This window comes from Vicugna pacos, unplaced genomic scaffold (genome assembly GCF_048564905.1).
Source record: "Vicugna pacos unplaced genomic scaffold, VicPac4 scaffold_77, whole genome shotgun sequence".
NCBI classification, from domain to species: domain Eukaryota; kingdom Metazoa; phylum Chordata; class Mammalia; order Artiodactyla; family Camelidae; genus Vicugna; species Vicugna pacos.
In genome coordinates this window covers 3,419,660-3,446,232 of record NW_027328758.1, presented here as the reverse complement: position 1 = coordinate 3,446,232, position 26,573 = coordinate 3,419,660, and positions in this window count along the sequence as shown.

The following is a 26,573-nucleotide window of genomic DNA, read 5'->3' as shown; positions in this document are numbered from 1 at the left end:
TCTGAGAGATAAGTGTGTGTGAAAGCCGTCCTTCACCTAGATTGAAGGGAACACAAAGTTTCTTTTCAGTGGCCAACTCCACTCCATACATATATATGGGGAGGTACAAGCTCCAACTCGGTTTTACAGTGAAAACGGCAGGCACTTCAAACCGGCACTAGGAAACCGACTGAGAATCCAGAGTAAGGGTTTCTCCTGCAACCCGTTCCCTTTGTGCTGGATGAACGAACGTCTCTCCACATGCTCAGTTCTGAGAGATAAGTGTGTGTGAAAGCCGTCCTTCACCTAGCTTGAAGGGAACACAAAGTATCTTTTCATTGGCCAAATCCACTCCATACATATATATGGGGAGGTACAAGCTCCAACTCGATTTTACAGTGAAAACGGCAGGCACTTCAAACCGGCACTAGGAAACAGACTGAGAAACCAGAGTAAGGGTTTCTCCTGCAACCCGTTCCCTTTGTGCTGGATGAACGAACGTCTCTCCACATGCTCAGTTCCGAGAGATTCGTGTGTGTGAAAGCCGTCCTTCACCTAGCTTGAAGGGAACACAAAGTTTCTTTTCAGTTGCCAACTCCACTCCATACATATATATGGGGAGGTACAAGCTCCAACTCGGTTTTACAGTGAAAACGGCAGGCACTTCAAACCGGCACTAGGAAACAGACTGAGAAACCAGAGTAAGGGTTTCTCCTGCAACCCGTTCCCTTTGGGCTGGATGAACGAACGTCTCTCCACATGCTCAGTTCTGAGAGATAAGTGTGTGTGAAAGCCGTCCTTCACCTAGCTTGAAGGGAACACAAAGTTTCTTTTCAGTTGCCAACTCCACTCCATACATATATATGGGGAGGTACAAGCTCCAACTCGGTTTTACAGTGAAAACGGCAGGCACTTCAAACCGGCACTAGGAAACAGACTGAGAAACCAGAGTAATGGTTTCTCCTGCAACCCGTTCCCTTTGTGCTGGATGAACGAACGTCTCTCCACATGCTCAGTTCTGAGAGATAAGTGTGTGTGAAAGCCGTCCTTCACCTAGCTTGAAGGGAACACAAAGTTTCTTTTCAGTTGCCAACTCCACTCCATACATATATATGGGGAGGTACAAGCTCCAACTCGGTTTTACAGTGAAAACGGCAGGCACTTCAAACCGGCACTAGGAAACAGACTGAGAGACCAGAGTAAGGGTTTCTCCTACAACCCGTTCCCTTTGTGCTGGATGAACGAACGTCTCTCCACATGCTCAGTTCTGAGAGATAAGTGTGTGTGAAAGCCGTCCTTCACCTAGCTTGAAGGGAACACAAAGTTTCTTTTCAGTTGCCAACTCCACTCCATACATATATATGGGGAGGTACAAGCTCCAACTCGGTTTTACAGTGAAAACGGCAGGCACTTCAAACCGGCACTAGAAAAACAGACTGAGAAACCACAGTAAGGGTTTCTCCTGCAACCCGTTCCCTTTGTGCTGGATGAACGAACGTCTCTCCACATGCTCAGTTCTGAGAGATAAGTGTGTGTGAAAGCCGTCCTTCACCTAGCTTGAAGGGAACACAAAGTTTCTTTTCAGTTGCCAACTCCACTCCATACATATATATGGGGAGGTACAAGCTCCAACTCGGTTTTACAGTGAAAACGGCAGGCACTTCAAACCGGCACTAGGAAACAGACTGAGAGACCAGAGTAAGGGTTTCTCCTGCAACCCGTTCCCTTTGTGCTGGATGAACGAACGTCTCTCCACATGCTCAGTTCTGAGAGATTCGTGTGTGTGAAAGCCGTCCTTCACCTAGCTTGAAGGGAACACAAAGTTTCTTTTCAGTTGCCAACTCCACTCCATACATATATATGGGGAGGTACAAGCTCCAACTCGGTTTTACAGTGAAAACGGCAGACACTTCAAACCAGCACTAGGAAACAGACTGAGAATCCAGAGTAAGGGTTTCTCCTGCAACCCGTTCCCTTTGTGCTGGATGAACGAACTTCTCTCCACATGCTCAGTTCTGAGAGATAAGTGTGTGTGAAAGCCGTCCTTCAACTAGATTGAAGGGAACACAAAGTATCTTTTCAGTGGCCAAATCCACTCCATACATATATATGGGGAGGTACAAGCTCCAACTCGATTTTACAGTGAAAACGGCAGGCACTTCAAACCGGCACTAGGAAACAGACTGAGAAACCAGAGTAAGGGTTTCTCCTGCAACCCGTTCCCTTTGTGCTGGATGAACGAACGTCTCTCCACATGCTCAGTTCTGAGAGATAAGTGTGTGTGAAAGCCGTCCTTCACCTAGCTTGAAGGGAACACAAAGTTTCTTTTCAATTGCCAACTCCACTCCATACATATATATGGGGAGGTACAAGCTCCAACTCGGTTTTACAGTGAAAACGGCAGGCACTTCAAACCGGCACTAGGAAACAGACTGAGAAACCAGAGTAAGGGTTTCTCCTGCAACCCGTTCCCTTTGTGCTGGATGAACGAACGTCTCTCCACATGCTCAGTTCTGAGAGATAAGTGTGTGTGAAAGCCGTCCTTCACCTAGCTTGAAGGGAACACAAAGTTTCTTTTCAGTTGCCAACTCCACTCCATACATATATATGGGGAGGTACAAGCTCCAACTCGGTTTTACAGTGAAAACGGCAGGCACTTCAAACCGGCACTAGGAAACAGACTGAGAAACCAGAGTAAGGGTTTCTCCTGCAACCCGTTCCCTTTGTGCTGGATGAACGAACTTCTCTCCACATGCTCAGTTCTGAGAGATAAGTGTGTGTGAAAGCCGTCCTTCAACTAGATTGAAGGGAACACAAAGTATCTTTTCAGTGGCCAAATCCACTCCATACATATATATGGGGAGGTACAAGCTCCAACTCGATTTTACAGTGAAAACGGCAGGCACTTCAAACCGGCACTAGGAAACAGACTGAGAAACCAGAGTAAGGGTTTCTCCTGCAACCCGTTCCCTTTGTGCTGGATGAACGAACGTCTCTCCACATGCTCAGTTCCGAGAGATAAGTGTGTGTGAAAGCCGTCCTTCACCTAGCTTGAAGGGAACACAAAGTTTCTTTTCAATTGCCAACTCCACTCCATACATATATATGGGGAGGTACAAGCTCCAACTCGGTTTTACAGTGAAAACGGCAGGCACTTCAAACCGGCACTAGGAAACAGACTGAGAAACCAGAGTAAGGGTTTCTCCTGCAACCCGTTCCCTTTGTGCTGGATGAACGAACGTCTCTCCACATGCTCAGTTCTGAGAGATAAGTGTGTGTGAAAGCCGTCCTTCACCTAGCTTGAAGGGAACACAAAGTTTCTTTTCAGTTGCCAACTCCACTCCATACATATATATGGGGAGGTACAAGCTCCAACTCGGTTTTACAGTGAAAACGGCAGGCACTTCAAACCGGCACTAGGAAACAGACTGAGAAACCAGAGTAAGGGTTTCTCCTGCAACCCGTTCCCTTTGTGCTGGATGAACGAACGTCTCTCCACATGCTCAGTTCTGAGAGATAAGTGTGTGTGAAAGCCGTCCTTCACCTAGCTTGAAGGGAACACAAAGTTTCTTTTCAGTTGCCAACTCCACTCCATACATATATATGGGGAGGTACAAGCTCCAACTCGGTTTTACAGTGAAAACGGCAGGCACTTCAAACCGGCACTAGGAAACAGACTGAGAAACCAGAGTAAGGGTTTCTCCTGCAACCCGTTCCCTTTGTGCTGGATGAACGAACGTCTCTCCACATGCTCAGTTCCGAGAGATAAGTGTGTGTGAAAGCCGTCCTTCACCTAGCTTGAAGGGAACACAAAGTTTCTTTTCAATTGCCAACTCCACTCCATACATATATATGGGGAGGTACAAGCTCCAACTCGGTTTTACAGTGAAAACGGCAGGCACTTCAAACCGGCACTAGGAAACAGACTGAGAAACCAGAGTAAGGGTTTCTCCTGCAACCCGTTCCCTTTGTGCTGGATGAACGAACGTCTCTCCACATGCTCAGTTCTGAGAGATAAGTGTGTGTGAAAGCCGTCCTTCACCTAGCTTGAAGGGAACACAAAGTTTCTTTTCAGTTGCCAACTCCACTCCATACATATATATGGGGAGGTACAAGCTCCAACTCGGTTTTACAGTGAAAACGGCAGGCACTTCAAACCGGCACTAGGAAACAGACTGAGAAACCAGAGTAAGGGTTTCTCCTGCAACCCGTTCCCTTTGTGCTGGATGAACGAACGTCTCTCCACATGCTCAGTTCTGAGAGATAAGTGTGTGTGAAAGCCGTCCTTCACCTAGCTTGAAGGGAACACAAAGTTTCTTTTCAGTTGCCAACTCCACTCCATACATATATATGGGGAGGTACAAGCTCCAACTCGGTTTTACAGTGAAAACGGCAGGCACTTCAAACCGGCACTAGAAAAACAGACTGAGAAACCACAGTAAGGGTTTTCCTGCAACCCGTTCCCTTTGTGCTGGATGAACGAACGTCTCTCCACATGCTCAGTTCTGAGAGATAAGTGTGTGTGAAAGCCGTCCTTCACCTAGATTGAAGGGAACACAAAGTTTCTTTTCAGTGGCCAACTCCACTCCATACATATATATGGGGAGGTACAAGCTCCAACTCGGTTTTACAGTGAAAACGGCAGGCACTTCAAACCGGCACTAGGAAACCGACTGAGAATCCAGAGTAAGGGTTTTCCTGCAACCCGTTCCCTTTGTGCTGGATGAACGAACGTCTCTCCACATGCTCAGTTCTGAGAGATAAGTGTGTGTGAAAGCCGTCCTTCACCTAGCTTGAAGGGAACACAAAGTTTCTTTTCAGTGGCCAACTCCACTCCATACATATATATGGGGAGGTACAAGCTCCAACTCGGTTTTACAGTGAAAACGGCAGGCACTTCAAACCGGCACTAGGAAACCGACTGAGAATCCAGAGTAAGGGTTTCTCCTGCAACCCGTTCCCTTTGTGCTGGATGAACGAACGTCTCTCCACATGCTCAGTTCTGAGAGATAAGTGTGTGTGAAAGCCGTCCTTCACCTAGCTTGAAGGGAACACAAAGTTTCTTTTCAGTTGCCAACTCCACTCCATACATATATATGGGGAGGTACAAGCTCCAACTCGGTTTTACAGTGAAAACGGCAGGCACTTCAAACCGGCACTAGGAAACCGACTGAGAATCCAGAGTAAGGGTTTCTCCTGCAACCCGTTCCCTTTGTGCTGGATGAACGAACGTCTCTCCACATGCTCAGTTCTGAGAGATAAGTGTGTGTGAAAGCCGTCCTTCACCTAGCTTGAAGGGAACACAAAGTTTCTTTTCAGTGGCCAACTGCACTCCATACATATATATGGGGAGGTACAAGCTCCAACTCGGTTTTACAGTGAAAACGGCAGGCACTTCAAACCGGCACTAGGAAACCGACTGAGAATCCAGAGTAAGGGTTTCTCCTGCAACCCGTTCCCTTTGTGCTGGATGAACGAACGTCTCTCCACATGCTCAGTTCTGAGAGACAAGTGTGTGTGAAAGCCGTCCTTCACCTAGCTTGAAGGGAACACAAAGTTTCTTTTCAGTTGCCAAATCCACTCCATACATATATATAGGGAGGTACAAGCTCCAACTCGGTTTTACAGTGAAAACGGCAGGCACTTCAAACCGGCACTAGAAAAACAGACTGAGAAACCACAGTAAGGGTTTCTCCTGCAACCGGTTCCCTTTGTGCTGGATGAACGAACGTCTCTCCACATGCTCAGTTCTGAGAGATAAGTGTGTGTGAAAGCCGTCCTTCACCTAGCTTGAAGGGAACACAAAGTTTCTTTTCAGTTGCCAACTCCACTCCATACATATATATGGGGAGGTACAAGCTCCAACTCGGTTTTACAGTGAAAACGGCAGACACTTCAAACCAGCACTAGGAAACAGACTGAGAATCCAGAGTAAGGGTTTCTCCTGCAACCCGTTCCCTTTGTGCTGGATGAACGAACTTCTCTCCACATGCTCAGTTCTGAGAGATAAGTGTGTGTGAAAGCCGTCCTTCAACTAGATTGAAGGGAACACAAAGTATCTTTTCAGTGGCCAACTGCACTCCATACATATATATGGGGAGGTACAAGCTCCAACTCGATTTTACAGTGAAAACGGCAGGCACTTCAAACCGGCACTAGGAAACAGACTGAGAAACCAGAGTAAGGGTTTCTCCTGCAACCCGTTCCCTTTGTGCTGGATGAACGAACGTCTCTCCACATGCTCAGTTCCGAGAGATAAGTGTGTGTGAAAGCCGTCCTTCACCTAGCTTGAAGGGAACACAAAGTTTCTTTTCAATTGCCAACTCCACTCCATACATATATATGGGGAGGTACAAGCTCCAACTCGGTTTTACAGTGAAAACGGCAGGCACTTCAAACCGGCACTAGGAAACAGACTGAGAAACCAGAGTAAGGGTTTCTCCTGCAACCCGTTCCCTTTGTGCTGGATGAACGAACGTCTCTCCACATGCTCAGTTCTGAGAGATAAGTGTGTGTGAAAGCCGTCCTTCACCTAGCTTGAAGGGAACACAAAGTTTCTTTTCAGTTGCCAACTCCACTCCATACATATATATGGGGAGGTACAAGCTCCAACTCGGTTTTACAGTGAAAACGGCAGGCACTTCAAACCGGCACTAGGAAACAGACTGAGAAACCAGAGTAAGGGTTTCTCCTGCAACCCGTTCCCTTTGTGCTGGATGAACGAACGTCTCTCCACATGCTCAGTTCTGAGAGATAAGTGTGTGTGAAAGCCGTCCTTCACCTAGCTTGAAGGGAACACAAAGTTTCTTTTCAGTTGCCAACTCCACTCCATACATATATATGGGGAGGTACAAGCTCCAACTCGGTTTTACAGTGAAAACGGCAGGCACTTCAAACCGGCACTAGAAAAACAGACTGAGAAACCACAGTAAGGGTTTTCCTGCAACCCGTTCCCTTTGTGCTGGATGAACGAACGTCTCTCCACATGCTCAGTTCTGAGAGATAAGTGTGTGTGAAAGCCGTCCTTCACCTAGATTGAAGGGAACACAAAGTTTCTTTTCAGTGGCCAACTCCACTCCATACATATATATGGGGAGGTACAAGCTCCAACTCGGTTTTACAGTGAAAACGGCAGGCACTTCAAACCGGCACTAGGAAACAGACTGAGAGACCAGAGTAAGGGTTTCTCCTGCAACCCGTTCCCTTTGTGCTGGATGAACGAACGTCTCTCCACATGCTCAGTTCTGAGAGATAAGTGTGTGTGAAAGCCGTCCTTCACCTAGCTTGAAGGGAACACAAAGTTTCTTTTCAGTTGCCAACTCCACTCCATACATATATATGGGGAGGTACAAGCTCCAACTCGGTTTTACAGTGAAAACGGCAGGCACTTCAAACCGGCACTAGGAAACAGACTGAGAAACCAGAGTAAGGGTTTCTCCTGCAACCCGTTCCCTTTGTGCTGGATGAACGAACGTCTCTCCACATGCTCAGTTCTGAGAGATAAGTGTGTGTGAAAGCCGTCCTTCACCTAGCTTGAAGGGAACACAAAGTTTCTTTTCAGTTGCCAAATCCACTCCATACATATATATAGGGAGGTACAAGCTCCAACTCGGTTTTACAGTGAAAACGGCAGGCACTTCAAACCGGCACTAGGAAACAGACTGAGAAACCACAGTAAGGGTTTCTCCTGCAACCGGTTCCCTTTGTGCTGGATGAACGAACGTCTCTCCACATGCTCAGTTCTGAGAGATAAGTGTGTGTGAAAGCCGTCCTTCACCTAGCTTGAAGGGAACACAAAGTTTCTTTTCAGTTGCCAACTCCACTCCATACATATATATGGGGAGGTACAAGCTCCAACTCGGTTTTACAGTGAAAACGGCAGACACTTCAAACCAGCACTAGGAAACAGACTGAGAATCCAGAGTAAGGGTTTCTCCTGCAACCCGTTCCCTTTGTGCTGGATGAACGAACTTCTCTCCACATGCTCAGTTCTGAGAGATAAGTGTGTGTGAAAGCCGTCCTTCAACTAGATTGAAGGGAACACAAAGTATCTTTTCAGTGGCCAAATCCACTCCATACATATATATGGGGAGGTACAAGCTCCAACTCGATTTTACAGTGAAAACGGCAGGCACTTCAAACCGGCACTAGGAAACAGACTGAGAAACCAGAGTAAGGGTTTCTCCTGCAACCCGTTCCCTTTGTGCTGGATGAACGAACGTCTCTCCACATGCTCAGTTCCGAGAGATAAGTGTGTGTGAAAGCCGTCCTTCACCTAGCTTGAAGGGAACACAAAGTTTCTTTTCAATTGCCAACTCCACTCCATACATATATATGGGGAGGTACAAGCTCCAACTCGGTTTTACAGTGAAAACGGCAGGCACTTCAAACCGGCACTAGGAAACAGACTGAGAAACCAGAGTAAGGGTTTCTCCTGCAACCCGTTCCCTTTGTGCTGGATGAACGAACGTCTCTCCACATGCTCAGTTCTGAGAGATAAGTGTGTGTGAAAGCCGTCCTTCACCTAGCTTGAAGGGAACACAAAGTTTCTTTTCAGTTGCCAACTCCACTCCATACATATATATGGGGAGGTACAAGCTCCAACTCGGTTTTACAGTGAAAACGGCAGGCACTTCAAACCGGCACTAGGAAACAGACTGAGAAACCAGAGTAAGGGTTTCTCCTGCAACCCGTTCCCTTTGTGCTGGATGAACGAACGTCTCTCCACATGCTCAGTTCTGAGAGATAAGTGTGTGTGAAAGCCGTCCTTCACCTAGCTTGAAGGGAACACAAAGTTTCTTTTCAGTTGCCAACTCCACTCCATACATATATATGGGGAGGTACAAGCTCCAACTCGGTTTTACAGTGAAAACGGCAGGCACTTCAAACCGGCACTAGAAAAACAGACTGAGAAACCACAGTAAGGGTTTTCCTGCAACCCGTTCCATTTGTGCTGGATGAACGAACGTCTCTCCACATGCTCAGTTCTGAGAGATAAGTGTGTGTGAAAGCCGTCCTTCACCTAGATTGAAGGGAACACAAAGTTTCTTTTCAGTGGCCAACTCCACTCCATACATATATATGGGGAGGTACAAGCTCCAACTCGGTTTTACAGTGAAAACGGCAGGCACTTCAAACCGGCACTAGGAAACCGACTGAGAATCCAGAGTAAGGGTTTCTCCTGCAACCCGTTCCCTTTGTGCTGGATGAACGAACGTCTCTCCACATGCTCAGTTCTGAGAGATAAGTGTGTGTGAAAGCCGTCCTTCACCTAGCTTGAAGGGAACACAAAGTTTCTTTTCAGTTGCCAACTCCACTCCATACATATATATGGGGAGGTACAAGCTCCAACTCGGTTTTACAGTGAAAACGGCAGGCACTTCAAACCGGCACTAGGAAACAGACTGAGAAACCAGAGTAAGGGTTTCTCCTGCAACCCGTTCCCTTTGTGCTGGATGAACGAACGTCTCTCCACATGCTCAGTTCCGAGAGATAAGTGTGTGTGAAAGCCGTCCTTCACCTAGCTTGAAGGGAACACAAAGTTTCTTTTCAATTGCCAACTCCACTCCATACATATATATGGGGAGGTACAAGCTCCAACTCGGTTTTACAGTGAAAACGGCAGGCACTTCAAACCGGCACTAGGAAACAGACTGAGAAACCAGAGTAAGGGTTTCTCCTGCAACCCGTTCCCTTTGTGCTGGATGAACGAACGTCTCTCCACATGCTCAGTTCTGAGAGATAAGTGTGTGTGAAAGCCGTCCTTCACCTAGCTTGAAGGGAACACAAAGTTTCTTTTCAGTTGCCAACTCCACTCCATACATATATATGGGGAGGTACAAGCTCCAACTCGGTTTTACAGTGAAAACGGCAGGCACTTCAAACCGGCACTAGGAAACAGACTGAGAAACCAGAGTAAGGGTTTCTCCTGCAACCCGTTCCCTTTGTGCTGGATGAACGAACGTCTCTCCACATGCTCAGTTCTGAGAGATAAGTGTGTGTGAAAGCCGTCCTTCACCTAGCTTGAAGGGAACACAAAGTTTCTTTTCAGTTGCCAACTCCACTCCATACATATATATGGGGAGGTACAAGCTCCAACTCGGTTTTACAGTGAAAACGGCAGGCACTTCAAACCGGCACTAGAAAAACAGACTGAGAAACCACAGTAAGGGTTTTCCTGCAACCCGTTCCCTTTGTGCTGGATGAACGAACGTCTCTCCACATGCTCAGTTCTGAGAGATAAGTGTGTGTGAAAGCCGTCCTTCACCTAGATTGAAGGGAACACAAAGTTTCTTTTCAGTGGCCAACTCCACTCCATACATATATATGGGGAGGTACAAGCTCCAACTCGGTTTTACAGTGAAAACGGCAGGCACTTCAAACCGGCACTAGGAAACCGACTGAGAATCCAGAGTAAGGGTTTTCCTGCAACCCGTTCCCTTTGAGCTGGATGAACGAACGTCTCTCCACATGCTCAGTTCTGAGAGATAAGTGTGTGTGAAAGCCGTCCTTCACCTAGCTTGAAGGGAACACAAAGTTTCTTTTCAGTGGCCAACTCCACTCCATACATATATATGGGGAGGTACAAGCTCCAACTCGGTTTTACAGTGAAAACGGCAGGCACTTCAAACCGGCACTAGGAAACCGACTGAGAATCCAGAGTAAGGGTTTCTCCTGCAACCCGTTCCCTTTGTGCTGGATGAACGAACGTCTCTCCACATGCTCAGTTCTGAGAGATAAGTGTGTGTGAAAGCCGTCCTTCACCTAGCTTGAAGGGAACACAAAGTTTCTTTTCAGTTGCCAACTCCACTCCATACATATATATGGGGAGGTACAAGCTCCAACTCGGTTTTACAGTGAAAACGGCAGGCACTTCAAACCGGCACTAGGAAACAGACTGAGAAACCAGAGTAAGGGTTTCTCCTGCAACCCGTTCCCTTTGTGCTGGATGAACGAACGTCTCTCCACATGCTCAGTTCTGAGAGATAAGTGTGTGTGAAAGCCGTCCTTCACCTAGATTGAAGGGAACACAAAGTTTCTTTTCAGTGGCCAACTGCACTCCATACATATATATGGGGAGGTACAAGCTCCAACTCGGTTTTACAGTGAAAACGGCAGGCACTTCAAACCGGCACTAGGAAACCGACTGAGAATCCAGAGTAAGGGTTTCTCCTGCAACCCGTTCCCTTTGTGCTGGATGAACGAACGTCTCTCCACATGCTCAGTTCTGAGAGATAAGTGTGTGTGAAAGCCGTCCTTCACCTAGCTTGAAGGGAACACAAAGTTTCTTTTCAGTTGCCAAATCCACTCCATACATATATATAGGGAGGTACAAGCTCCAACTCGGTTTTACAGTGAAAACGGCAGGCACTTCAAACCGGCACTAGAAAAACAGACTGAGAAACCACAGTAAGGGTTTCTCCTGCAACCGGTTCCCTTTGTGCTGGATGAACGAACGTCTCTCCACATGCTCAGTTCTGAGAGATAAGTGTGTGTGAAAGCCGTCCTTCACCTAGCTTGAAGGGAACACAAAGTTTCTTTTCAGTTGCCAACTCCACTCCATACATATATATGGGGAGGTACAAGCTCCAACTCGGTTTTACAGTGAAAACGGCAGACACTTCAAACCAGCACTAGGAAACAGACTGAGAATCCAGAGTAAGGGTTTCTCCTGCAACCCGTTCCCTTTGTGCTGGATGAACGAACTTCTCTCCACATGCTCAGTTCTGAGAGATAAGTGTGTGTGAAAGCCGTCCTTCAACTAGATTGAAGGGAACACAAAGTATCTTTTCAGTGGCCAAATCCACTCCATACATATATATGGGGAGGTACAAGCTCCAACTCGATTTTACAGTGAAAACGGCAGGCACTTCAAACCGGCACTAGGAAACAGACTGAGAAACCAGAGTAAGGGTTTCTCCTGCAACCCGTTCCCTTTGTGCTGGATGAACGAACGTCTCTCCACATGCTCAGTTCCGAGAGATAAGTGTGTGTGAAAGCCGTCCTTCACCTAGCTTGAAGGGAACACAAAGTTTCTTTTCAATTGCCAACTCCACTCCATACATATATATGGGGAGGTACAAGCTCCAACTCGGTTTTACAGTGAAAACGGCAGGCACTTCAAACCGGCACTAGGAAACAGACTGAGAAACCAGAGTAAGGGTTTCTCCTGCAACCCGTTCCCTTTGTGCTGGATGAACGAACGTCTCTCCACATGCTCAGTTCTGAGAGATAAGTGTGTGTGAAAGCCGTCCTTCACCTAGCTTGAAGGGAACACAAAGTTTCTTTTCAGTTGCCAACTCCACTCCATACATATATATGGGGAGGTACAAGCTCCAACTCGGTTTTACAGTGAAAACGGCAGGCACTTCAAACCGGCACTAGGAAACAGACTGAGAAACCAGAGTAAGGGTTTCTCCTGCAACCCGTTCCCTTTGTGCTGGATGAACGAACGTCTCTCCACATGCTCAGTTCTGAGAGATAAGTGTGTGTGAAAGCCGTCCTTCACCTAGCTTGAAGGGAACACAAAGTTTCTTTTCAGTTGCCAACTCCACTCCATACATATATATGGGGAGGTACAAGCTCCAACTCGGTTTTACAGTGAAAACGGCAGGCACTTCAAACCGGCACTAGAAAAACAGACTGAGAAACCACAGTAAGGGTTTTCCTGCAACCCGTTCCCTTTGTGCTGGATGAACGAACGTCTCTCCACATGCTCAGTTCTGAGAGATAAGTGTGTGTGAAAGCCGTCCTTCACCTAGATTGAAGGGAACACAAAGTTTCTTTTCAGTGGCCAACTCCACTCCATACATATATATGGGGAGGTACAAGCTCCAACTCGGTTTTACAGTGAAAACGGCAGGCACTTCAAACCGGCACTAGGAAACCGACTGAGAATCCAGAGTAAGGGTTTCTCCTGCAACCCGTTCCCTTTGTGCTGGATGAACGAACGTCTCTCCACATGCTCAGTTCTGAGAGATAAGTGTGTGTGAAAGCCGTCCTTCACCTAGCTTGAAGGGAACACAAAGTTTCTTTTCAGTTGCCAACTCCACTCCATACATATATATGGGGAGGTACAAGCTCCAACTCGGTTTTACAGTGAAAACGGCAGGCACTTCAAACCGGCACTAGGAAACAGACTGAGAAACCAGAGTAAGGGTTTCTCCTGCAACCCGTTCCCTTTGTGCTGGATGAACGAACGTCTCTCCACATGCTCAGTTCTGAGAGATAAGTGTGTGTGAAAGCCGTCCTTCACCTAGCTTGAAGGGAACACAAAGTTTCTTTTCAGTTGCCAAATCCACTCCATACATATATATAGGGAGGTACAAGCTCCAACTCGGTTTTACAGTGAAAACGGCAGGCACTTCAAACCGGCACTAGAAAAACAGACTGAGAAACCACAGTAAGGGTTTCTCCTGCAACCGGTTCCCTTTGTGCTGGATGAACGAACGTCTCTCCACATGCTCAGTTCTGAGAGATAAGTGTGTGTGAAAGCCGTCCTTCACCTAGCTTGAAGGGAACACAAAGTTTCTTTTCAGTTGCCAACTCCACTCCATACATATATATGGGGAGGTACAAGCTCCAACTCGGTTTTACAGTGAAAACGGCAGACACTTCAAACCAGCACTAGGAAACAGACTGAGAATCCAGAGTAAGGGTTTCTCCTGCAACCCGTTCCCTTTGTGCTGGATGAACGAACTTCTCTCCACATGCTCAGTTCTGAGAGATAAGTGTGTGTGAAAGCCGTCCTTCAACTAGATTGAAGGGAACACAAAGTATCTTTTCAGTGGCCAAATCCACTCCATACATATATATGGGGAGGTACAAGCTCCAACTCGATTTTACAGTGAAAACGGCAGGCACTTCAAACCGGCACTAGGAAACAGACTGAGAAACCAGAGTAAGGGTTTCTCCTGCAACCCGTTCCCTTTGTGCTGGATGAACGAACGTCTCTCCACATGCTCAGTTCCGAGAGATAAGTGTGTGTGAAAGCCGTCCTTCACCTAGCTTGAAGGGAACACAAAGTTTCTTTTCAATTGCCAACTCCACTCCATACATATATATGGGGAGGTACAAGCTCCAACTCGGTTTTACAGTGAAAACGGCAGGCACTTCAAACCGGCACTAGGAAACAGACTGAGAAACCAGAGTAAGGGTTTCTCCTGCAACCCGTTCCCTTTGTGCTGGATGAACGAACGTCTCTCCACATGCTCAGTTCTGAGAGATAAGTGTGTGTGAAAGCCGTCCTTCACCTAGCTTGAAGGGAACACAAAGTTTCTTTTCAGTTGCCAACTCCACTCCATACATATATATGGGGAGGTACAAGCTCCAACTCGGTTTTACAGTGAAAACGGCAGGCACTTCAAACCGGCACTAGGAAACAGACTGAGAAACCAGAGTAAGGGTTTCTCCTGCAACCCGTTCCCTTTGTGCTGGATGAACGAACGTCTCTCCACATGCTCAGTTCTGAGAGATAAGTGTGTGTGAAAGCCGTCCTTCACCTAGCTTGAAGGGAACACAAAGTTTCTTTTCAGTTGCCAACTCCACTCCATACATATATATGGGGAGGTACAAGCTCCAACTCGGTTTTACAGTGAAAACGGCAGGCACTTCAAACCGGCACTAGAAAAACAGACTGAGAAACCACAGTAAGGGTTTTCCTGCAACCCGTTCCCTTTGTGCTGGATGAACGAACGTCTCTCCACATGCTCAGTTCTGAGAGATAAGTGTGTGTGAAAGCCGTCCTTCACCTAGATTGAAGGGAACACAAAGTTTCTTTTCAGTGGCCAACTCCACTCCATACATATATATGGGGAGGTACAAGCTCCAACTCGGTTTTACAGTGAAAACGGCAGGCACTTCAAACCGGCACTAGGAAACCGACTGAGAATCCAGAGTAAGGGTTTCTCCTGCAACCCGTTCCCTTTGTGCTGGATGAACGAACGTCTCTCCACATGCTCAGTTCTGAGAGATAAGTGTGTGTGAAAGCCGTCCTTCACCTAGCTTGAAGGGAACACAAAGTTTCTTTTCAGTTGCCAACTCCACTCCATACATATATATGGGGAGGTACAAGCTCCAACTCGGTTTTACAGTGAAAACGGCAGGCACTTCAAACCGGCACTAGGAAACAGACTGAGAAACCAGAGTAAGGGTTTCTCCTGCAACCCGTTCCCTTTGTGCTGGATGAACGAACGTCTCTCCACATGCTCAGTTCCGAGAGATAAGTGTGTGTGAAAGCCGTCCTTCACCTAGCTTGAAGGGAACACAAAGTTTCTTTTCAATTGCCAACTCCACTCCATACATATATATGGGGAGGTACAAGCTCCAACTCGGTTTTACAGTGAAAACGGCAGGCACTTCAAACCGGCACTAGGAAACAGACTGAGAAACCAGAGTAAGGGTTTCTCCTGCAACCCGTTCCCTTTGTGCTGGATGAACGAACGTCTCTCCACATGCTCAGTTCTGAGAGATAAGTGTGTGTGAAAGCCGTCCTTCACCTAGCTTGAAGGGAACACAAAGTTTCTTTTCAGTTGCCAACTCCACTCCATACATATATATGGGGAGGTACAAGCTCCAACTCGGTTTTACAGTGAAAACGGCAGGCACTTCAAACCGGCACTAGGAAACAGACTGAGAAACCAGAGTAAGGGTTTCTCCTGCAACCCGTTCCCTTTGTGCTGGATGAACGAACGTCTCTCCACATGCTCAGTTCTGAGAGATAAGTGTGTGTGAAAGCCGTCCTTCACCTAGCTTGAAGGGAACACAAAGTTTCTTTTCAGTTGCCAACTCCACTCCATACATATATATGGGGAGGTACAAGCTCCAACTCGGTTTTACAGTGAAAACGGCAGGCACTTCAAACCGGCACTAGAAAAACAGACTGAGAAACCACAGTAAGGGTTTTCCTGCAACCCGTTCCCTTTGTGCTGGATGAACGAACGTCTCTCCACATGCTCAGTTCTGAGAGATAAGTGTGTGTGAAAGCCGTCCTTCACCTAGATTGAAGGGAACACAAAGTTTCTTTTCAGTGGCCAACTCCACTCCATACATATATATGGGGAGGTACAAGCTCCAACTCGGTTTTACAGTGAAAACGGCAGGCACTTCAAACCGGCACTAGGAAACCGACTGAGAATCCAGAGTAAGGGTTTTCCTGCAACCCGTTCCCTTTGTGCTGGATGAACGAACGTCTCTCCACATGCTCAGTTCTGAGAGATAAGTGTGTGTGAAAGCCGTCCTTCACCTAGCTTGAAGGGAACACAAAGTTTCTTTTCAGTGGCCAACTCCACTCCATACATATATATGGGGAGGTACAAGCTCCAACTCGGTTTTACAGTGAAAACGGCAGGCACTTCAAACCGGCACTAGGAAACCGACTGAGAATCCAGAGTAAGGGTTTCTCCTGCAACCCGTTCCCTTTGTGCTGGATGAACGAACGTCTCTCCACATGCTCAGTTCTGAGAGATAAGTGTGTGTGAAAGCCGTCCTTCACCTAGCTTGAAGGGAACACAAAGTTTCTTTTCAGTTGCCAACTCCACTCCATACATATATATGGGGAGGTACAAGCTCCAACTCGGTTTTACAGTGAAAACGGCAGGCACTTCAAACCGGCACTAGGAAACAGACTGAGAAACCAGAGTAAGGGTTTCTCCTGCAACCCGTTCCCTTTGTGCTGGATGAACGAACGTCTCTCCACATGCTCAGTTCTGAGAGATAAGTGTGTGTGAAAGCCGTCCTTCACCTAGATTGAAGGGAACACAAAGTTTCTTTTCAGTGGCCAACTGCACTCCATACATATATATGGGGAGGTACAAGCTCCAACTCGGTTTTACAGTGAAAACGGCAGGCACTTGAAACCGGCACTAGGAAACCGACTGAGAATCCAGAGTAAGGGTTTCTCCTGCAACCCGTTCCCTTTGTGCTGGATGAACGAACGTCTCTCCACATGCTCAGTTCTGAGAGATAAGTGTGTGTGAAAGCCGTCCTTCACCTAGCTTGAAGGGAACACAAAGTTTCTTTTCAGTTGCCAAATCCACTCCATACATATATATAGGGAGGTACAAGCTCCAACTCGGTTTTACAGTGAAAACGGCAGGCACTTCAAACCGGCACTAGAAAAACAGACTGAGAAACCACAGTAAGGGTTTCTCCTGCAACCGGTTCCCTTTGTGCTGGATGAACGAACGTCTCTCCACATGCTCAGTTCTGAGAGATAAGTGTGTGTGAAAGCCGTCCTTCACCTAGCTTGAAGGGAACACAAAGTTTCTTTTCAGTTGCCAACTCCACTCCATACATATATATGGGGAGGTACAAGCTCCAACTCGGTTTTACAGTGAAAACGGCAGACACTTCAAACCAGCACTAGGAAACAGACTGAGAATCCAGAGTAAGGGTTTCTCCTGCAACCCGTTCCCTTTGTGCTGGATGAACGAACGTCTCTCCACATGCTCAGTTCTGAGAGATAAGTGTGTGTGAAAGCCGTCCTTCAACTAGATTGAAGGGAACACAAAGTATCTTTTCAGTGGCCAAATCCACTCCATACATATATATGGGGAGGTACAAGCTCCAACTCGATTTTACAGTGAAAACGGCAGGCACTTCAAACCGGCACTAGGAAACAGACTGAGAAACCAGAGTAAGGGTTTCTCCTGCAACCCGTTCCCTTTGTGCTGGATGAACGAACGTCTCTCCACATGCTCAGTTCCGAGAGATAAGTGTGTGTGAAAGCCGTCCTTCACCTAGCTTGAAGGGAACACAAAGTTTCTTTTCAATTGCCAACTCCACTCCATACATATATATGGGGAGGTACAAGCTCCAACTCGGTTTTACAGTGAAAACGGCAGGCACTTCAAACCGGCACTAGGAAACAGACTGAGAAACCAGAGTAAGGGTTTCTCCTGCAACCCGTTCCCTTTGTGCTGGATGAACGAACGTCTCTCCACATGCTCAGTTCTGAGAGATAAGTGTGTGTGAAAGCCGTCCTTCACCTAGCTTGAAGGGAACACAAAGTTTCTTTTCAGTTGCCAACTCCACTCCATACATATATATGGGGAGGTACAAGCTCCAACTCGGTTTTACAGTGAAAACGGCAGGCACTTCAAACCGGCACTAGAAAAACAGACTGAGAAACCACAGTAAGGGTTTTCCTGCAACCCGTTCCCTTTGTGCTGGATGAACGAACGTCTCTCCACATGCTCAGTTCTGAGAGATAAGTGTGTGTGAAAGCCGTCCTTCACCTAGATTGAAGGGAACACAAAGTTTCTTTTCAGTGGCCAACTCCACTCCATACATATATATGGGGAGGTACAAGCTCCAACTCGGTTTTACAGTGAAAACGGCAGGCACTTCAAACCGGCACTAGGAAACCGACTGAGAATCCAGAGTAAGGGTTTTCCTGCAACCCGTTCCCTTTGTGCTGGATGAACGAACGTCTCTCCACATGCTCAGTTCTGAGAGATAAGTGTGTGTGAAAGCCGTCCTTCACCTAGCTTGAAGGGAACACAAAGTTTCTTTTCAGTGGCCAACTCCACTCCATACATATATATGGGGAGGTACAAGCTCCAACTCGGTTTTACAGTGAAAACGGCAGGCACTTCAAACCGGCACTAGGAAACCGACTGAGAATCCAGAGTAAGGGTTTCTCCTGCAACCCGTTCCCTTTGTGCTGGATGAACGAACGTCTCTCCACATGCTCAGTTCTGAGAGATAAGTGTGTGTGAAAGCCGTCCTTCACCTAGCTTGAAGGGAACACAAAGTTTCTTTTCAGTTGCCAACTCCACTCCATACATATATATGGGGAGGTACAAGCTCCAACTCGGTTTTACAGTGAAAACGGCAGGCACTTCAAACCGGCACTAGGAAACAGACTGAGAAACCAGAGTAAGGGTTTCTCCTGCAACCCGTTCCCTTTGTGCTGGATGAACGAACGTCTCTCCACATGCTCAGTTCTGAGAGATAAGTGTGTGTGAAAGCCGTCCTTCACCTAGATTGAAGGGAACACAAAGTTTCTTTTCAGTGGCCAACTGCACTCCATACATATATATGGGGAGGTACAAGCTCCAACTCGGTTTTACAGTGAAAACGGCAGGCACTTCAAACCGGCACTAGGAAACCGACTGAGAATCCAGAGTAAGGGTTTCTCCTGCAACCCGTTCCCTTTGTGCTGGATGAACGAACGTCTCTCCACATGCTCAGTTCTGAGAGATAAGTGTGTGTGAAAGCCGTCCTTCACCTAGCTTGAAGGGAACACAAAGTTTCTTTTCAGTTGCCAAATCCACTCCATACATATATATAGGGAGGTACAAGCTCCAACTCGGTTTTACAGTGAAAACGGCAGGCACTTCAAACCGGCACTAGAAAAACAGACTGAGAAACCACAGTAAGGGTTTCTCCTGCAACCGGTTCCCTTTGTGCTGGATGAACGAACGTCTCTCCACATGCTCAGTTCTGAGAGATAAGTGTGTGTGAAAGCCGTCCTTCACCTAGCTTGAAGGGAACACAAAGTTTCTTTTCAGTTGCCAACTCCACTCCATACATATATATGGGGAGGTACAAGCTCCAACTCGGTTTTACAGTGAAAACGGCAGACACTTCAAACCAGCACTAGGAAACAGACTGAGAATCCAGAGTAAGGGTTTCTCCTGCAACCCGTTCCCTTTGTGCTGGATGAACGAACGTCTCTCCACATGCTCAGTTCTGAGAGATAAGTGTGTGTGAAAGCCGTCCTTCAACTAGATTGAAGGGAACACAAAGTATCTTTTCAGTGGCCAAATCCACTCCATACATATATATGGGGAGGTACAAGCTCCAACTCGATTTTACAGTGAAAACGGCAGGCACTTCAAACCGGCACTAGGAAACAGACTGAGAAACCAGAGTAAGGGTTTCTCCTGCAACCCGTTCCCTTTGTGCTGGATGAACGAACGTCTCTCCACATGCTCAGTTCCGAGAGATAAGTGTGTGTGAAAGCCGTCCTTCACCTAGCTTGAAGGGAACACAAAGTTTCTTTTCAATTGCCAACTCCACTCCATACATATATATGGGGAGGTACAAGCTCCAACTCGGTTTTACAGTGAAAACGGCAGGCACTTCAAACCGGCACTAGGAAACAGACTGAGAAACCAGAGTAAGGGTTTCTCCTGCAACCCGTTCCCTTTGTGCTGGATGAACGAACGTCTCTCCACATGCTCAGTTCTGAGAGATAAGTGTGTTTGAAAGCCGTCCTTCACCTAGCTTGAAGGGAACACAAAGTTTCTTTTCAGTTGCCAACTCCACTCCATACATATATATGGGGAGGTACAAGCTCCAACTCGGTTTTACAGTGAAAACGGCAGGCACTTCAAACCGGCACTAGGAAACAGACTGAGAAACCAGAGTAAGGGTTTCTCCTGCAACCCGTTCCCTTTGTGCTGGATGAACGAACGTCTCTCCACATGCTCAGTTCTGAGAGATAAGTGTGTGTGAAAGCCGTCCTTCACCTAGCTTGAAGGGAACACAAAGTTTCTTTTCAGTTGCCAACTCCACTCCATACATATATATGGGGAGGTACAAGCTCCAACTCGGTTTTACAGTGAAAACGGCAGGCACTTCAAACCGGCACTAGAAAAACAGACTGAGAAACCACAGTAAGGGTTTTCCTGCAACCCGTTCCCTTTGTGCTGGATGAACGAACGTCTCTCCACATGCTCAGTTCTGAGAGATAAGTGTGTGTGAAAGCCGTCCTTCACCTAGATTGAAGGGAACACAAAGTTTCTTTTCAGTGGCCAACTCCACTCCATACATATATATGGGGAGGTACAAGCTCCAACTCGGTTTTACAGTGAAAACGGCAGGCACTTCAAACCGGCACTAGGAAACCGACTGAGAATCCAGAGTAAGGGTTTCTCCTGCAACCCGTTCCCTTTGTGCTGGATGAACGAACGTCTCTCCACATGCTCAGTTCTGAGAGATAAGTGTGTGTGAAAGCCGTCCTTCACCTAGCTTGAAGGGAACACAAAGTTTCTTTTCAATTGCCAACTCCACTCCATACATATATATGGGGAGGTACAAGCTCCAACTCGGTTTTACAGTGAAAACGGCAGGCACTTCAAACCGGCACTAGGAAACAGACTGAGAAACCAGAGTAAGGGTTTCTCCTGCAACCCGTTCCCTTTGTGCTGGATGAACGAACGTCTCTCCACATGCTCAGTTCTGAGAGATAAGTGTGTGTGAAAGCCGTCCTTCACCTAGATTGAAGGGAACACAAAGTTTCTTTTCAGTGGCCAACTGCACTCCATACATATATATGGGGAGGTACAAGCTCCAACTCGGTTTTACAGTGAAAACGGCAGGCACTTCAAACCGGCACTAGGAAACAGACTGAGAATCCAGAGTAAGGGTTTCTCCTGCAACCCGTTCCCTTTGTGCTGGATGAACGAACGTCTCTCCACATGCTCAGTTCTGAGAGATAAGTGTGTGTGAAAGCCGTCCTTCACCTAGCTTGAAGGGAACACAAAGTTTCTTTTCAGTTGCCAAATCCACTCCATACATATATATAGGGAGGTACAAGCTCCAACTCGGTTTTACAGTGAAAACGGCAGGCACTTCAAACCGGCACTAGAAAAACAGACTGAGAAACCACAGTAAGGGTTTCTCCTGCAACCGGTTCCCTTTGTGCTGGATGAACGAACGTCTCTCCACATGCTCAGTTCTGAGAGATAAGTGTGTGTGAAAGCCGTCCTTCACCTAGCTTGAAGGGAACACAAAGTTTCTTTTCAGTTGCCAACTCCACTCCATACATATATATGGGGAGGTACAAGCTCCAACTCGGTTTTACAGTGAAAACGGCAGACACTTCAAACCAGCACTAGGAAACAGACTGAGAATCCAGAGTAAGGGTTTCTCCTGCAACCCGTTCCCTTTGTGCTGGATGAACGAACTTCTCTCCACATGCTCAGTTCTGAGAGATAAGTGTGTGTGAAAGCCGTCCTTCAACTAGATTGAAGGGAACACAAAGTATCTTTTCAGTGGCCAAATCCACTCCATACATATATATGGGGAGGTACAAGCTCCAACTCGATTTTACAGTGAAAACGGCAGGCACTTCAAACCGGCACTAGGAAACAGACTGAGAAACCAGAGTAAGGGTTTCTCCTGCAACCCGTTCCCTTTGTGCTGGATGAACGAACGTCTCTCCACATGCTCAGTTCCGAGAGATAAGTGTGTGTGAAAGCCGTCCTTCACCTAGCTTGAAGGGAACACAAAGTTTCTTTTCAATTGCCAACTCCACTCCATACATATATATGGGGAGGTACAAGCTCCAACTCGGTTTTACAGTGAAAACGGCAGGCACTTCAAACCGGCACTAGGAAACAGACTGAGAAACCAGAGTAAGGGTTTCTCCTGCAACCCGTTCCCTTTGTGCTGGATGAACGAACGTCTCTCCACATGCTCAGTTCTGAGAGATAAGTGTGTGTGAAAGCCGTCCTTCACCTAGCTTGAAGGGAACACAAAGTTTCTTTTCAGTTGCCAACTCCACTCCATACATATATATGGGGAGGTACAAGCTCCAACTCGGTTTTACAGTGAAAACGGCAGGCACTTCAAACCGGCACTAGGAAACAGACTGAGAAACCAGAGTAAGGGTTTCTCCTGCAACCCGTTCCCTTTGTGCTGGATGAACGAACGTCTCTCCACATGCTCAGTTCTGAGAGATAAGTGTGTGTGAAAGCCGTCCTTCACCTAGCTTGAAGGGAACACAAAGTTTCTTTTCAGTTGCCAACTCCACTCCATACATATATATGGGGAGGTACAAGCTCCAACTCGGTTTTACAGTGAAAACGGCAGGCACTTCAAACCGGCACTAGAAAAACAGACTGAGAAACCACAGTAAGGGTTTTCCTGCAACCCGTTCCCTTTGTGCTGGATGAACGAACGTCTCTCCACATGCTCAGTTCTGAGAGATAAGTGTGTGTGAAAGCCGTCCTTCACCTAGATTGAAGGGAACACAAAGTTTCTTTTCAGTGGCCAACTCCACTCCATACATATATATGGGGAGGTACAAGCTCCAACTCGGTTTTACAGTGAAAACGGCAGGCACTTCAAACCGGCACTAGGAAACCGACTGAGAATCCAGAGTAAGGGTTTCTCCTGCAACCCGTTCCCTTTGTGCTGGATGAACGAACGTCTCTCCACATGCTCAGTTCTGAGAGATAAGTGTGTGTGAAAGCCGTCCTTCACCTAGCTTGAAGGGAACACAAAGTATCTTTTCATTGGCCAAATCCACTCCATACATATATATGGGGAGGTACAAGCTCCAACTCGATTTTACAGTGAAAACGGCAGGCACTTCAAACCGGCACTAGGAAACAGACTGAGAAACCAGAGTAAGGGTTTCTCCTGCAACCGGTTCCCTTTGTGCTGGATGAACGAACGTCTCTCCACATGCTCAGTTCTGAGAGATAAGTGTGTGTGAAAGCCGTCCTTCACCTAGCTTGAAGGGAACACAAAGTTTCTTTTCAGTTGCCAACTCCACTCCATACATATATATGGGGAGGTACAAGCTCCAACTCGGTTTTACAGTGAAAACGGCAGGCACTTCAAACCGGCACTAGAAAAACAGACTGAGAAACCACAGTAAGGGTTTCTCCTGCAACCCGTTCCCTTTGTGCTGGATGAACGAACGTCTCTCCACATGCTCAGTTCTGAGAGATAAGTGTGTGTGAAAGCCGTCCTTCACCTAGCTTGAAGGGAACACAAAGTTTCTTTTCAGTTGCCAACTCCACTCCATACATATATATGGGGAGGTACAAGCTCCAACTCGGTTTTACAGTGAAAACGGCAGGCACTTCAAACCGGCACTAGGAAACAGACTGAGAAACCAGAGTAAGGGTTTCTCCTGCAACCCGTTCCCTTTGTGCTGGATGAACGAACGTCTCTCCACATGCTCAGTTCTGAGAGATAAGTGTGTGTGAAAGCCGTCCTTCACCTAGCTTGAAGGGAACACAAAGTTTCTTTTCAGTTGCCAACTCCACTCCATACATATATATGGGGAGGTACAAGCTCCAACTCGGTTTTACAGTGAAAACGGCAGGCACTTCAAACCGGCACTAGAAAAACAGACTGAGAAACCACAGTAAGGGTTTCTCCTGCAACCCGTTCCCTTTGTGCTGGATGAACGAACGTCTCTCCACATGCTCAGTTCTGAGAGATAAGTGTGTGTGAAAGCCGTCCTTCACCTAGCTTGAAGGGAACACAAAGTTTCTTTTCAGTTGCCAACTCCACTCCATACATATATATGGGGAGGTACAAGCTCCAACTCGGTTTTACAGTGAAAACGGCAGGCACTTCAAACCGGCACTAGGAAACAGACTGAGAGACCAGAGTAAGGGTTTCTCCTGCAACCCGTTCCCTTTGTGCTGGATGAACGAACGTCTCTCCACATGCTCAGTTCTGAGAGATAAGTGTGTGTGAAAGCCGTCCTTCACCTAGCTTGAAGGGAACACAAAGTTTCTTTTCAGTTGCCAACTCCACTCCATACATATATATGGGGAGGTACAAGCTCCAACTCGGTTTTACAGTGAAAACGGAAGGCACTTCAAACCGGCACTAGGAAACAGACTGAGAGACCAGAGTAAGGGTTTCTCCCGCAACCCGTTCCCTTTGTGCTGGATGAACGAACGTCTCTCCACATGCTCAGTTCTGAGAGATAAGTGTGTGTGAAAGCCGTCCTTCACCTAGCTTGAAGGGAACACAAAGTTTCTTTTCAGTTGCCAACTCCAGTCCATACATATATATGGGGAGGTACAAGCTCCAACTCGGTTTTACAGTGAAAACGGCAGGCACTTCAAACCGGCACTAGAAAAACAGACTGAGAAACCACAGTAAGGGTTTCTCCTGCAACCCGTTCCCTTTGTGCTGGATGAACGAACGTCTCTCCACATGCTCAGTTCTGAGAGATAAGTGTGTGTGAAAGCCGTCCTTCACCTAGCTTGAAGGGAACACAAAGTTTCTTTTCAGTTGCCAACTCCACTCCATACATATATATGGGGAGGTACAAGCTCCAACTCGGTTTTACAGTGAAAACGGCAGGCACTTCAAACCGGCACTAGGAAACAGACTGAGAGACCAGAGTAAGGGTTTCTCCTGCAACCCGTTCCCTTTGTGCTGGATGAACGAACGTCTCTCCACATGCTCAGTTCTGAGAGATAAGTGTGTGTGAAAGCCGTCCTTCACCTAGCTTGAAGGGAACACAAAGTTTCTTTTCAGTTGCCAACTCCACTCCATACATATATATGGGGAGGTACAAGCTCCAACTCGGTTTTACAGTGAAAACGGAAGGCACTTCAAACCGGCACTAGGAAACAGACTGAGAGACCAGAGTAAGGGTTTCTCCTGCAACCCGTTCCCTTTGTGCTGGATGAACGAACGTCACTCCACATGCTCAGTTCTGAGAGATAAGTGTGTGTGAAAGCCGTCCTTCACCTAGCTTGAAGGGAACACAAAGTTTCTTTTCAGTTGCCAACTCCACTCCATACATATATATGGGGAGGTACAAGCTCCAACTCGGTTTTACAGTGAAAACGGCAGGCACTTCAAACCGGCACTAGGAAACAGACTGAGAGACCAGAGTAAGGGTTTCTCCTGCAACCCGTTCCCTTTGTGCTGGATGAACGAACGTCTCTCCACATGCTCAGTTCTGAGAGATAAGTGTGTGTGAAAGCCGTCCTTCACCTAGCTTGAAGGGAACACAAAGTTTCTTTTCAGTTGCCAACTCCACTCCATACATATATATGGGGAGGTACAAGCTCCAACTCGGTTTTACAGTGAAAACGGCAGGCACTTCAAACCGGCACTAGAAAAACAGACTGAGAAACCACAGTAAGGGTTTTCCTGCAACCCGTTCCCTTTGTGCTGGATGAACGAACGTCTCTCCACATGCTCAGTTCTGAGAGATAAGTGTGTGTGAAAGCCGTCCTTCACCTAGATTGAAGGGAACACAAAGTTTCTTTTCAGTGGCCAACTCCACTCCATACATATATATGGGGAGGTACAAGCTCCAACTCGGTTTTACAGTGAAAACGGCAGGCACTTCAAACCGGCACTAGGAAACCGACTGAGAATCCAGAGTAAGGGTTTCTCCTGCAACCCGTTCCCTTTGTGCTGGATGAACGAACGTCTCTCCACATGCTCAGTTCTGAGAGATAAGTGTGTGTGAAAGCCGTCCTTCACCTAGCTTGAAGGGAACACAAAGTATCTTTTCATTGGCCAAATCCACTCCATACATATATATGGGGAGGTACAAGCTCCAACTCGATTTTACAGTGAAAACGGCAGGCACTTCAAACCGGCACTAGGAAACAGACTGAGAAACCAGAGTAAGGGTTTCTCCTGCAACCCGTTCCCTTTGTGCTGGATGAACGAACGTCTCTCCACATGCTCAGTTCTGAGAGATAAGTGTGTGTGAAAGCCGTCCTTCACCTAGCTTGAAGGGAACACAAAGTTTCTTTTCAGTTGCCAACTCCACTCCATACATATATATGGGGAGGTACAAGCTCCAACTCGGTTTTACAGTGAAAACGGCAGGCACTTCAAACCGGCACTAGAAAAACAGACTG